Source organism: Schistocerca gregaria, chromosome X, assembly GCF_023897955.1.
Source record: "Schistocerca gregaria isolate iqSchGreg1 chromosome X, iqSchGreg1.2, whole genome shotgun sequence".
Taxonomy (NCBI): Eukaryota; Metazoa; Arthropoda; class Insecta; order Orthoptera; family Acrididae; genus Schistocerca; species Schistocerca gregaria.
In genome coordinates this window covers 855,756,884-855,771,118 of record NC_064931.1, presented here as the reverse complement: position 1 = coordinate 855,771,118, position 14,235 = coordinate 855,756,884, and the positions used below count along the sequence as shown (strand labels likewise).

Genomic DNA, 14,235 nt, shown 5'->3' with positions numbered 1-14,235 from the left:
ATAGAATGCAGGCTATGTCATGTAACTCATGCATCCGGATAGAACACTGGAGAAAAAAAATTTACCTGCACCAACTTCTTCTTGTCTTAGAATGAATTAGCTAACATTTAAATGTCTGTGTGCTGTTGTAGGGAGGGTATGGATTTGACTTGGAGTACTGTGATAGCGAAGGGAAGAGTATGTCCAGTTGTAAGGAAAGTACAGGTATTTCCACAGTCACAGCGGTCAACAGAGTGTATTTTCGATGCTTCGCTCATTGCCGAATACTGTTCAGTTGAGACCTCGATCGTAAGATTTAATTGCGAGTATAATGATAGAAGATATATGTGAGGGATTTTCTAGAATATGTCCATGTATGCCAAGTCTTTGGTGGCATTTATTCGAGTTCCCATGTGAATGGTAGCAGTCTTTCGCAAGAAGAGGCCTGTTGGAGTGTAGCAATGTATCATAGTTAACTTTACCATCTTCTAGACGACCGAATAGTGAACTAAGTATGTGCTGGGCGGCTTTCGTGATCAAGTGTAACTTTGAGAAGATGGTGCATTTTGCGTTGGAGCATTATTCCCTCCCATGTAAATTGTTCGATCGACTGCTTCTCCACATTTCGTTTCTTTATTTAGTTGAGGAAATATCGATTGTGATGTGTTGGACACAAGTTGTCCTGTTCTCTAGACGTGGGAAAGACCCTAGTTGGTTTATAAAGAATATTGATCATCTGGAATCTGTTATATCACTGACTTCGGTATTCGAGAGTGCAAATATCATTTTACTCTATTTGTTTCTAGTTAGTCAATGGTTTGCAGCACGCTGCACCTTGCTAAAGTTTGGTGTTAGTGGAGAAATAATTTACAGTCTATACCTTGTGCATTATGTTGCATTGGCGATTGTGAGGCTACTGCTGTGTACTTGATATCGAGAAGTACGGCGAAAATTGTATAATACACTCCTGGAAATTGAAATAAGAACACCGTGAATTCATTGTACCAGGAAGGGGAAACTTTATTGACACATTCCTGGGGTCAGATACATCACATGATCACACTGACAGAACCACAGGCACATAGACACAGGCAACAGAGCATGCACAATGTCGGCACTAGTACAGTGTATATCCACCTTTCGCAGCAATGCAGGCTGCTATTCTCCCATGGAGACGATCGTAGAGATGCTGGATGTAGTCCTGTGGAACGGCTTGCCATGCCATTTCCACCTGGCGCCTCAGTTGGACCAGCGTTCGTGCTGGACGTGCAGGCCGCGTGAGACGACGCTTCATCCAGTCACAAACATGCTCAATGGGGGACAGATCCGGAGATCTTGCTGGCCAGGGTAGTTGACTTACACCTTCTAGAGCACATTGGGTGGCACGGGATACATGCGGACGTGCATTGTCCTGTTGGAACAGCAAGTTCCCTTGCCGGTCTAGGAATGGTAGAACGATGGGTTCGATGACGGTTTGGATGTACCGTGCACTATTCAGTGTCCCCTCGACGATCACCAGAGGTGTACGGCCAGTGTAGGAGATCGCTGCCCACACCATGATGCCGGGTTTTGGCCCTGTGTGCCTCGGTCGTATGCAGTCCTGATTGTGGCGCTCACCTGCACGGCGCCAAACACGCATACGACCATCATTGGCACCAAGGCAGAAGCGACTCTCATCGCTGAAGACGACACGTCTCCATTCGTCCCTCCATTCACGCCTGTTGCGACACCACTGGAGGCGGGCTGCACGATGTTGGGGCGTGAGCGGAAGACGGCCTAACGGTGTGCGGGACCGTAGCCCAGCTTCATGGAGACGGTTGCGAATGGTCCTCGCCGATACCCCAGGAGCAACCGTGTCCCTAATTTGCTGGGAAGTGGCGGTGCAGTCCCCTACGGCACTGCATAGGATCCTACGGTCTTGGCGTGCATCCGTGCGTCGCTGCGGTCCGGCCCAGGTCGACGGGCACGTGCACGTTCTGCCGACCACTGGCGACAACATGGATGTACTGTGGAGACCTCACGCCCCACGTGTTGAGCAATTCGGCGGTACGTCCACCCGGCCTCCCGCATGCCCACTATACGCCCTCGCTCAAAGTCCGTCAACTGCACATACGGTTCACGTCCACGCTGTCGCGGCATGCTACCAGTGTTAAAGACTGCGATGGAGCTCCGTATGCCACGGCAAACTGGCTGACACTGACGGCGGCGGTGCACAAATGCTCCGCAGCTAGCGCCATTCGACGGCCAACACCGCGGTTCCTGGTGTGTCCGCTGTGCCGTGTGTGTGATCATTGCTTGTACAGCCCTCTCGCAGTGTCCGGAGCAAGTATGGTGGGTCTGACACACCGGTGTCAATGTGTTCTTTTTTCCATTTCCAGGAGTGTATTATGGCTAAAATATGGTTGTTCTTTTAATCTGAAGATGTCTGTAGAAATGCGAGCAAGAAAGCGGAAACAGTAACGGTTTGTGCCAGGGGGGAACGAGCATGTCTTTCACATCAGTTCTGAGAGAGTGACTTCGGTTAGCTGGTGTAAAGGGGATGATTTTGGTATGGTGGGGGATATGAATTGCATGTTTGTAAGATCGAGACAGTACTCGGTGATATATTCCCTGGTTGGAGATCGGTTTGATGCTCCAATATTCTTGCGAGTATCGTATGTATTTGTTGACCTGTAGACAACTTTGCGATGTTTAGGTGTTGGTGCAAATTGGTGATCAGTGTAAAATAGCTTATTACCACTGAGTGTAGCGTCTGTAGAAAGAAAGGATAGGTTGGGAGTGTATAGATTGAGGGAACTGTCGGTGCAATTTAGCAATCTTTGCAAAATAACTACAGAAAGCCCCAGAAAGAAAATGCTCGGTTGATTATGGTAGGATATAGGAGCGGTGAGAATATTTGCGTATGTTAAGAGCAGCAAGGCTATCAAATTATGTCCTGGAGGAAGACCGGATTCGGCGATATTTTGGTAAACAGGTTCTGTTAGGGCAGGAACTTTGGCACATACAAGCTGATACAACAAGAAAGCGAGCGTTAGCTATTTCTGGGGGGGGGGGGGGCTATGGAATTTAGTAGAGTTAGACTTGGTTGTTATTTTTACATAGCAATTTGACTTGAGTATAAGATTGATAACGTTGCTAGATGCGTTTGCGATGGTATGTAGCTACGGGCGGTCAAGCGTGAGTCAAACGTGACGTACGGTCCATTAGAATCGCTAAGGTGAAATATTGTAAAACGGAATTCTGCAGCGTCTTCGCCGGATTGCAGTTAGCGTGAGGGTAGCGAGGAACGCCGAATGCACATGGCTCTGCTTGGAGTGCGCGCTCTGCAAAGAAGCCCCCCGGTCATTAACTACACCTACATATCACTTTGGCCTGCGTTCAAATGCAGCTCGCGATTGCGCTCCCACCCAATCATGTCAGCATGTGAGTGTAGGTGAACATGTATTTGGAGAGGAATTTCTCAGGTGTTAAATATGAACGAGGGTGCCACCACCTCATGCTTGCGGAAGCTGAGCAGGGGCTGCGCGCAGTATGACATCTGACGGATCCATCACTTATCATTACTTCCTGTGGACTCTACTGGACAGGAGCGATGCACTGTGCTTGCGCGTGTTGATTGCATTATTTCGTGAGCGGCTCTCTAGGCCTTGCTATGCGCTATTTGGACAGTTTACGAGTACTGAGCGTGCCTACACATCAGTGTGAAGAATTAATTAGGAGCAGTTTGCTATTGTGTAATGCAATTACGAGTTGGTTGCATGTCTGTGGGCTGTGCAACATGAAACCAGGCACGTAATGGTGGATGTTTTGCATGGGTATGATAGATATACTCTATCCTTAAATAAGTTGTTTGAATATAAATAGAGTGTGGTGCATCCATACTCTCCCCAGCAGCCCAGAGAAGGCTGAGTCTTTTCCCACCATTTTCCCTCGCCATCTTGGTTTATGTCACGAAAAGGACGACAGCGTCCTCTGCTGGTGGTATTGAGTACTAGACCTCGTGGAGAACACACTGTTTGCCGCCATCATGGATAACTGTACTTGTGTCATCAGCTGGTGTCACGGAGACATCATCTGGCGTCGACGAAATGTACTAAGACAGTTTGGGTCTGGAGCTCATGGTGAACCCACTAGGTGGCGCCATCTTATATTACGGTACTTGCGTCATCACCTGACGTCACTACAGCGTCCTCTGGTGACATCGATATGAACTAAGTCAGTTGGGCTCTGGACTCAGTGGCAAATACACTGGGTGGTGTTGCTGCCTCTAATTGTTTACATAAAGACTGGAGTATGATTTCGATAGTTGACGATTAGCAAGCAGAGTCTTTAAATGGATTATTACTTTGACAATTTACGAGTTGTTTGGCTATCTGGACGTAAATGCATTGCATTATTTACGAGCAGTTCATATGTCTGCAGACTGTGCAGTGAATTATTTTTGAGGGTTTACAATTAGCAAGCGTGTTTGTAGAGCCTTATACATGTGTTGTGTAGGAGTAGTTTGCAGGTCTGTGTGCTGTAGGGTATGTAAGAGCGTGTGTTCTGTGGTACATATACTCAATCCGTAAATAAATTGCTCCAAATAAATAAAGTACACTCCTTCCTCTCTCCATCAGCGTAGTGCAGGCTGAGTCCTTTTACCAGAATCCCCTAGGAAGAGGTTGCGCCCTGGAGGCTTAGGTTAGTGGTGGTGAGCTTTATTTGAAACAATTTTCTTAGGTTGTTAGCAAAAGCCGAAGTGACCTTTCTTTACTGCCAGAATTCAAACTCGGCTATGGTTCCTAGAAAGAGATGGCGGTCTGGACCTTGAAAAGTAGTTGAACCTAGGTAGTTGAAAGTATAGTGAACACGTTTTCTTACCTATATGAAGTCGAATCACGTGACTAATGCAGTAGCCAATAGGAGTGCAGCATTCTACAGGTGTGGGTTCTAGGTCCCGAATGAAGACTGTGCTGGTAGTGGGAAAATTTGGAACTTCTCATTTGATCATTGAATACTGAAATTGTAAATTGAATTATTGAATATGATTAAAATTGAAATGGAATTTAGTACTTACGTAATTGATAGGTTAGATGCGGGATGTGGGTGTTAGTTTGGTTAGCAAGTTTACAGAAGACTATGTCCGGTGTGTGTATGGAGGTGGCAGCAGACGGCGAGTGATGTAAGCGGTCAGATGCACACGGGCTGGTGGCACGGCGAGGGTCCGGTTATAACGTGCATGTGCGATCGAGAGCCGATGATCTTGTGTCACCACGCGAGGTCACAGTAACTTCCTCTGGGGGCCACGATATGAAGTAGACTCGGGACCTTGTGGTAGTGCACACAGTGGGTGCAGCCATCTTGAATAACTGTACTTGCGTCATTATCTGATGTCACGGTAGCGCCCTCTGTCAGTGTTGCTGTGTACTAAGTCAGTTGGAGTCCAGACCTCATGGCTAACACGCCTGTGTGAAATCGTTTAAATAAAGGCTTATGCCCAAGTCTTTTCCCACAAATCTTTAGGAGGAGGTGGCGGTCGGGTGACTTAGGTTAGTGGAGGTAGGGCAAGTGAGCTATCTTCCCTCAATTTTATTTGCTTAGTAGAGATAAATGGGGTGTGGTGCATTATCCTTTTGGAATTTGAACTTCCCGCATTTTTTCGGGGTGAGGGGAGGGGGGTTAGGTTAGTGGAGGTAGCCCAGTTGACCAATCTTTCAGCCAAAATCCGCCATCTCGAATGACGTCATGCACTGTTGCCAAGTCTACATGTTGCCATCTTGAATGATGTCATCACCACCATCTTTAATACATCTGACAACAATGGAATGTGGCGCCACATCGCCCTTGCACCCTACTGCTGCCGTCGCTGACCTCGCTGATGCAGATTTGGCGCCCATCCTGTAGTCTAAACCAGCGCATATTTGCGAGCCCCCAGACGGTCATTGTGCCACCCCAGAAGTTCCCTTGCTGTTTGCCCAATCACAGTGTGTACACCTCTCGATGCAGGCGTGCGCCCTGTGAACGGCTTTTGAGGCAGTGCTCCCATTCACTCGCAAAGTGGATACCTGGGTGCAGGTATGGAGATGGCATTGGCTACAGTTACATCCCTCCTTACCTGCATCTGCTTTCAGCCTACCCCTACCGTAGTCATGTGCTACCGTCGTATACGAAAACGGTGCGGAGGTTTGGGGGGTGGGGGGAGTGGGAGGAATGTGGTGTCATTCAAAAAGCCAGGTGCCAAAGCATGGTTAGTACCTTGCAACGCAACCACAAGAAGAGGTAGCCACTACTGGATGTATCAGCGAATGAGCGACATCGGCATAACCACGGCTACAAACGTTTCACAAAGTCGCCACAATGATGTTCTACTTACGGCCAAGCACAGCACCTCTCAGCCCCAGTCTGCGATCATCAAGTAAGACAACAGCATCATCTTCTAGTAGGTCAAAGCCAAGTGATCAATGTATCAGGAAGAACTCAACGTGAAAGTTATTCTTAAATGTACTCCGAGTTAGAGAATTTTATTTTGTCTGTATCAAGTGCTACGTTAATGTTCAGAGACGTTCCCAAGGAAATGGATTGTACAAAGTTAAGTCGTTCGTCTTCTCTTAGTTGTAATAAAGCGAACTAACATTCTAAGTGTTACAGTATCTGCTCGGTCTCCTCCCGGAGCAAACCAAAGAAGCCATTGTTGTACCGATGAGTGTATTTTTGTTTGGTGCAACAATTACGGCTCCAGGTGCACAAGCAGCAACTTACCACATCCACAATTATTACTAACAAGCGATACTTCTCTCAGCCAGTCCCAAGGACCCATATCATTTCCTGGTGGCAGATCGTTGCCTGGCTGATAAATGGATTAGACTGGCAGCATATAATGAAATAGTGAGATGCACACGACGCGCAGATTCAGATGTCTTGAATCAGTACCGCCACACTATTGATGCAGGCAAAAACGTTCTGAATAAGGCAAACTGTTGTGTAGTCAGATTCAAACTACCACCTGTGACGCACCATCAGAGCAGCAAGGTGCATATTTAGCTTTTCCTATGTTTTTTCTGGGTTTAATTCTTAAATTCCTTGCGGTTTTTTGTATTTAAAAGGTGTAATCTCGCATTTTAGTAACTGTAAATGTGTAGATTCATGAAGTCTATAGCACAGGGGTTATTTGTTTTGAACAGCTAGCGACCATTCGTTTCATATAGATTGCAGCTGCTGCCTGTAACACATGATTAGAGCAGCAGGTTATATATTTACCTTTTTATGAATTTAATTCTTAAATTCCTTGCATTTTTTTGTATTTAAGAGACGTAATGTCGCATTTTAGTTACTACAAAGTGTAGATTCATGCAGTTTGTAACACGCTAATCATTACTTTTGAACGGCCAACTCAGTAGTGCATCAAAGTCCGTTGGTGTCACATCAGGAAATTGTGGTAAGGTCTTTTGGGACCAAACTACTTAGGTCATCGGTCCGTAAGCCTACATACTACTTAAGCTAACTTAAGACTATGTTACGCTATGGACAACACACACACCCATGCCCGAGGGAGGACTCGAACCTCCGACGGGGGAGCCGCACGGACCGTGGCAAGGCGCCCAGACCACGCGGCTACCCCACGCGGATCACATCAGGTGGGTAGCAAGTTAAATATTTAGCTTTCTCTGTCTGGTTTTATAGTTAATTCTTAAGTTAGTGGTACTCTGATGGATAGGATGTGTACATGCTGTGAGTAGTTGCAGGAGTAACAGGCCACAGTATGCAAACAGCTGAAGACGCTTTTGACCACGGTCAACCGTATTCAGGTTGCTGCCTCGGTGGTGGCGGAGAATCAGGAGCGTCGCATGGGACACCTCAGGTGTCACTTGTTTCGCGCACAGGCCCTGCTGCTAAGGCACCTTGCAGTGCCCTACACGCCGGCGATCCGCCCTCACCGCATTCTGAGTAGCGTTTGCGTTGCTCGAGATGGAGAGTAAGTGTGGAGACTAGGCCAGCTGCCCTCGCCCATGCGCCCTCTCAGTGGAGAGGTGGCCTCTCCTTCGGCAGAGTCCGAACAGACACAAAGGGGGAGGGGGGAGGAGGGAGGAGTGTGCTAGTTATCGGAGCTCGAAAGTTAGGTGCGTTATGGAGCCCCTTAGGGAAATAGCATCCAGGGCTGGAAAGAAATCCAATGTGGAGTCTGCTGGGGGCCTCATCTGAGACGTGAAGGGGCCTGCCTGAGGCTATTGAGGGTGCAGCGTGCAGTCGTCTGCAATTTGGTGCTCCTATTGGCATCAGTTATGTCTATTGTCTGGGTTCTGAGGCCATTATAAGTTCGTACGAGCTGCTGGTGGAGGTAATGACGAATGGCTGACGTCACTCGCAGGATGCAAGCACAGCTTACAATTTGCAGCATCATTCCCAGAATTGATTGGGGTCCTTTGGTTTGCAACCGAGTAGAGGGTCTCAACCAAACGCTACCTCGATGCCGTGACGGTCTTGGTTGCAGATATCTGGAGCTACATTATCGGATGGAGAATTGTAGGACTCCCCTTAATAGGTCAGGGGTGCACTACACAAGGGAAGCAGCTACCTGGGTAGCAGAGTGTGTGCAGGGTGAACGTAGTGGGTTTTAGGCTTTACAGTTGATATGTAGAGAGCGAAAGCAGACCACGAACAAAGTGAAGACATTTAGATTGAGAAAAAAAATTAATAGTAAACTGTCGAAGTAATCGTAACTAAGTTTCTGGATTTACTGCCCACCAGAAAATTCGTCGCACTCGTGTTATTCTCGGAAACGAGAGCGGGCTGATTTTTTTAGCGAAGCATTGCATTTATATCGAAAAGACAGATTACGCCATAGGAGAGGAGTGTTCATTGTAGTCGACAAAAACATATTGTCTCTCGATGCTGAAATTGAGTCTGATTGTGAATTTATTAGGACTTGTGTAGTCGTTTTGGGTGAACTCAAGTCAGCTATTTTTACCAGCCACCCGCTTTTTCCGTGACAGTTTTGGAATCATTCAAAGAAAATCTACGCTTGGTAGCGAGGAAATACCCAGATCATGCGATATTAGTTGGAGTAGACTTTAACCTACCGAGTATAGACTGAGACGTCAATGGATTCATTGCAGGTGATACGGACAGGCAATCTTGTCAAGTATCTTCTAACACGTTTTTCGAAAACTGTCTTGAGCAGTTAGTTTGACAGCCCACACGCAATGGAAATATTTTAGACCTTATAGCTACAAAGGGGCCTGAGCTTATCGACGGTGTCAGTATAGGGACAGGCATTCTGCATCTACATCTACATCCATACTCCGCAAGAGTGGTGGAGAGTACCTTTAGTACTTCTATCGGTTCTCTCTTCTATTCCAGTCTCGTATTGTTCGTGGAAATAAAGATTGTCGGTATGCCTCCGTGTGGGCTCTAATCTCTCTGATTTTATCCTCATGGTCTCTTCGCAAGATATACGTAGGAGGGAGCAATATACTGCTTGACTTCTCGGTGAAGGTATGTTCTCGAAACTTCAACAACAGCCCGTACCGAGCTACTGAGCATCTCTCTTGCAGTCTTCCTCTGGAGTTTATCTGTCGTCTCCGTAACGCTTTCACGATTACTAAATGATCCTGTAACGAAGCGCGCTGCTCTCCGTTGGATCTTCTCTCTCTCTTCTATCAACCCTGTCTGGTACGGATCCCACACCAGTGAGCAGTATTCAAGCAGTGAGTGAACAAGTGTACTGTAACCTACTTCTTTTGTTTTCGGACTGCATTTCCTTAGGATTCTTCCAATGAATCTCAGTCTGGCATCTGCTTTACCGACGATTAATTTTATATGGTCATTCCATTTTAAATCACTCCTAATGCCTACTCCCAGATAATTTATGGAATTAACTGCTTCCAGTTGCTGATCTGCTATATTGTAGCTAAATGATTAAGGATCGTTCTTTCTATTAGTGATCATGATGTTAGTGTAGCGACGATGGTTGATTAAGTTCATAGATCCATCAAGAAGACTAGGAGAGGATTTTTTTTCTTTTTTTTTGTTGTTGTTAGAAAGATCACATAACAGTTGTTAGCATTTCACTTAGAAAATAAATAGACATCATTTAGTTCCGGTGTTATGGAAGTAGAGGAATTATGGGCAAAGTCTGGATTGTAAATGGCGCTCTGGAGAAGTATGTGCTGAGTAAGTGGATTGAGGACGGGAAAGACCCACGACTGTTAAACAGCAAAATTTGTGAAATTCTGGGGAATCAGAGTGTTGTATCATTGGTTAAAAAAAAGCACGCAACAGGCAAATGTTAGTAGAAATTCTTCCTTCCATGAAAAGATCGATGCGCGAAACGTACAACTAACGCCGTCATACCTTAGCAAAAGATCTTGCCGAAAATCCGAGAAAATTATGATCCTACGTGAAGTCGCTAAGCGGGTCGAAAGCCCCTGTCCAGTAACTCGTTGACCAGTCTGGTGTGGAAGAAGGAAAGAAGGAAGATTGGTATTTAACATCCGGTCGACAACGAGGTCACTGGATACAACATCTTTTGTGGCAGTTGAAGACAGCGAATGGAAAGCTGGAGGTTTAAATTTCGCGTTTCAGAAATCATTCACGAACCCGAATTCGGTTTTATACGGAGTGCTCTACGGCATTGACTCCGTCCTTATCTTGCATCTAATCGCGAATCTCTTGCCCAGCGGCAAGTCCCAAGCGACTGGAGGAAAGCGCAGGTGACCCTTGTATATATGAAGAGTAAAAGAACGGACTCGCAAAATTACAGCCCAATAGCCGTAACATCTATTTGCTGCAGAATTCTTTAACATATTCTCAGTTTGAATACAATAAATTTCCTTGAGACGGACAAGCTTCTGTCCACAAATCAGCACAGATTCAGAAAACACCGCTTGTGAGAAACTCAGATTGCCCCTTTCTTTCAAGGTGTCCTGTGAACCATGGATGAAGGACAACGGCAGATACATATTCCTAGATTTCCTAAAAGCGTTTTACACGGTATCCCACTAAAGATTGTTAACGAAGGTACGAGCATACGGAGTAAGTTCCCACACATGTGAGTGGCTCCAAGACTTCTTTAGTAATAAAAACGCAGTACGCTGTCCTCGGTGGCGAATATTATAAGAGACAAGGAGTGCCCCAGGGAAGTGTGGCAGGACCGCTCATAATCTTTACATAAATAAAAACATGATCTGATGGGACAGGGTGAGCATCAATCTGCGGCTGTTTGCTGATGAAGCTGTGATGTATGGGAAGGTGTAGTCGTTGAGTGACTAGGAGATTACAAGATGACTTAGATTCAATTTCTAGTTGGTGTGATGAATGGCAGCTAGTTCTAAGTGTAGAAAAGTGTAAGTTAATGCAGATGAGTAGGAAAAACAAACCAATAATGTTCGAATACAGCATTAATTTTGTGCTGCTTGCCACTGTCACGCCGGTTAAATACCTAGGCGTAACGTTGCAGAGTAATATGAAATGCAAAGAGCACGTAAGGATGGTAGTAGGGTATAGAACACTAGTTTGATCCATTCTTGAGTACTGCTCCAGTGTTTGGGATTCCCACCATGTTGGATTAAAGGAAGACATTGAAGCAATTCAGAGGCGGTTTTCTAGATTTGTTACCGGTAGGTTCGTTCAACATGCGACTATTACATAGATGGTTCGTGAATTCAAATGGGAATACTTCGTGGGGAGACAACGTTCTTGTCGCAAAACATTGCCGAGAAAGTTTAGAGAACCAGCATTTGAAGCGACTGTATAACGATTGAACTACCGCCAACGTGCATTTCGCTTCAAATATAAGAGAAATTAAGGCTCGTATGGACGCAAATAGGCCGTAGTTTTTCCTTCGCCCTCTTTGAGAGTGCAGCCTTTGTAATTCAGTTAATTTTAATGCACTTGTGCAACATTTGAATATCTCAATTAAAGTTACCCACATTAAGAGTACCTCATTAAACTTCATACAGTCCACAGTTTTAGTTTATTACATTTATAACAACATTAGCTAACACTAGCCAATTTTGTTAAAACAAACACTGACCGAGGATGAAAAAGTGTTCTTCGCAAAATTAGTGCCGAAAATATTGGAAATAAAGACTGGAAATAAAGATGACAACAGGATTTGAAACTCTGGAAAGTTATTATATCAAAAACCACTTGAAGCTCATCATGGAAAAACATAGATCGTAGCATACCAGCTGAGAAACTGAGGAGCTAGTAAAAACGTAAATGTTATGTGGAGAGAACAATTGCTGTACGAAAGTGACCCGCTCGAGTACGTGATGCCGAAATCTGATCGTATCCTCACCTTGAAAGCTCACAACGAATAAACAAAAGCGTAAGTCGTACATTCCAAATAATTACATCCGGAAGCTTACTTGTAGCATCTGGGGTGCAATCCCTGTTTCATTTATTTGTCTGTTTCTACACAGAGGTATACGGAATATCCGCAACTAGTATTCGTCGTATCCCACATAGATCAGAAGGCATTGTATAGAAAGAGAGTTTCTTATTTAGTTATGTTAATTAAAAACAAGTAAACGCCGCGCGGCTTTATTTGTAATTACCATGGACACACGTTAATCAATGATTGACGCTAAATATTCTAAATATTCTGGATTTCATAGCTCACAAAAACTTTGTGTTCCATTACTTGTTATTTTTCATATGTGCATTCTATTTATTAGTTTTTCTTTTTTTAAAGCAGTGTAAATCGGAGAACTCCTTTCATATAAGAAAACTATCTATTGCAACCTATACATCTTTAAAGCAATTAAAAGGTTAGAAACGTTTTTACGTATTAAAGAAACATGTATTTTTTCCTCCCACATCCATCAGACATGTCAGGAATGGCTAAAAGCAGGACGGTAACCACCTATTGAAAAGAGTACGATAGAGAATCAGTTTTTTTTTTTTTTTTTTTTTTTGTCTGAACAGGCAATGGAGAAAGTGAACACTAACTCCTATCTGCAATAAAAGTACAAGAAGATAGATTACGGATATTGAGAGTCGCAGATAACATTGTCCTTCTATCAGAAAGTAAGTGAAGACTTCGACAAACTCTTTAATTTAAAAGCTAAATATAAACGCTGTTTAGCATAAAATACACGTTAGTGATAAAAAAATAGACAAAGAGTATGATAAATAGCAGTGTCGAGAAAAACGAACGCTGAACACCAATTTTGTTAAGTAAAAAGTTGCAGTATACATTGTGGCTAACTCAAGGTAGATATTACCTGGAGCAGCGAAAGATAAGCGGGAAATATATTGGTCTCATTCGTTGGCTGAGGTTAAAGGAAAAGATTGTACAAATATACATTTGGGTTGAAGCACACTAGAAATGTGAAACGCAGACAGTAGGGAAATCTGAGGGGTCGAGAAACACTTAATGTGTGGTACTATCGTTCAAATTCGAGACAGACGAAGGTACGAAATACGTAGCAAAAAGGTCTTAAGTTCGATAACTGAAGAAAAAAGTCTGTAGAAGAACCTTACCAAAGAAAGGAACAAGTAGGTGAGGTGGTAACTTGACAAACGAGTCAAAAACAGAATAATAAATGCAGTGGCATACAATGACTGGTCTATGCAGCTTAGACTATTGGTGTGGTAAGGACTGAATATGGCTCACCTTTGCCTTTGGCCATGTGTCGCGCGTCGCCCCGGCCGTCGCACTGCTAGCTGGCAGCGGCGAGCTATCAGCCGACGCCGGGCTCCGCTATAATTAGACGCGCCAGGGTGCGCACACCTGCTTGTGCAACCGGAGCTACCACTGTTTGCACTTATCCTTCATGGAGAACAGTGCTGTATTTAGGACTTACTACCACCCCTCAAAATATGGAAATCAAAGAGCCTGCAGCAGCACAGGTTTGTTTCACAGTATCAACGATACGAAGTACCCACAGCTCTTAAGGAATGCATTTCAAAGGCCGTGTTTACTAGACTGTTTTGCTTCGAACGCTCGTTCCTGTCGTATCTCTGAATACTAATCTTTCCCGTGGGACACCTTGTACACCATTTTATAGCAGTTCCCCCAGTATAAGCTATAAAGCAGCATTTAATCTTTTGTATCCAACTGTATAAAATTTTACTGTACAATCCTTAGTTAATGAATTGAAGAAAATAAAAAAGGACAACAACTGAAATCGTTAAAGAGATTCGCCTGGATAGCAGCGTACGTTTGGAAGCCGCTTCCGGTATTTTGGGAAGGACGCCGGCTCCAGGTCGTGTGAGCCCGGAGGATTAAGTAAGAGAGGCGGTGTGCAGGCCTGCCTAAATGTGGTGTTT

The 14,235-nt window shown here is 44.8% G+C and overlaps 1 long non-coding RNA gene across 1 annotated transcript in view; it reads right to left on the bottom strand.

Moving 5' to 3' along the window:
• LOC126297878 (uncharacterized) overlaps positions 1 to 13,669 on the bottom strand; it is a 151,191-nt gene extending 137,522 nt beyond the window's left edge. The window contains exon 1 of the long non-coding RNA XR_007552581.1: positions 13,580 to 13,669. This is a non-coding gene — a long non-coding RNA (uncharacterized LOC126297878). The remainder of the gene's footprint in view (positions 1 to 13,579) is intronic.
• Positions 13,670 to 14,235: the final 566 nt, after the last annotated feature.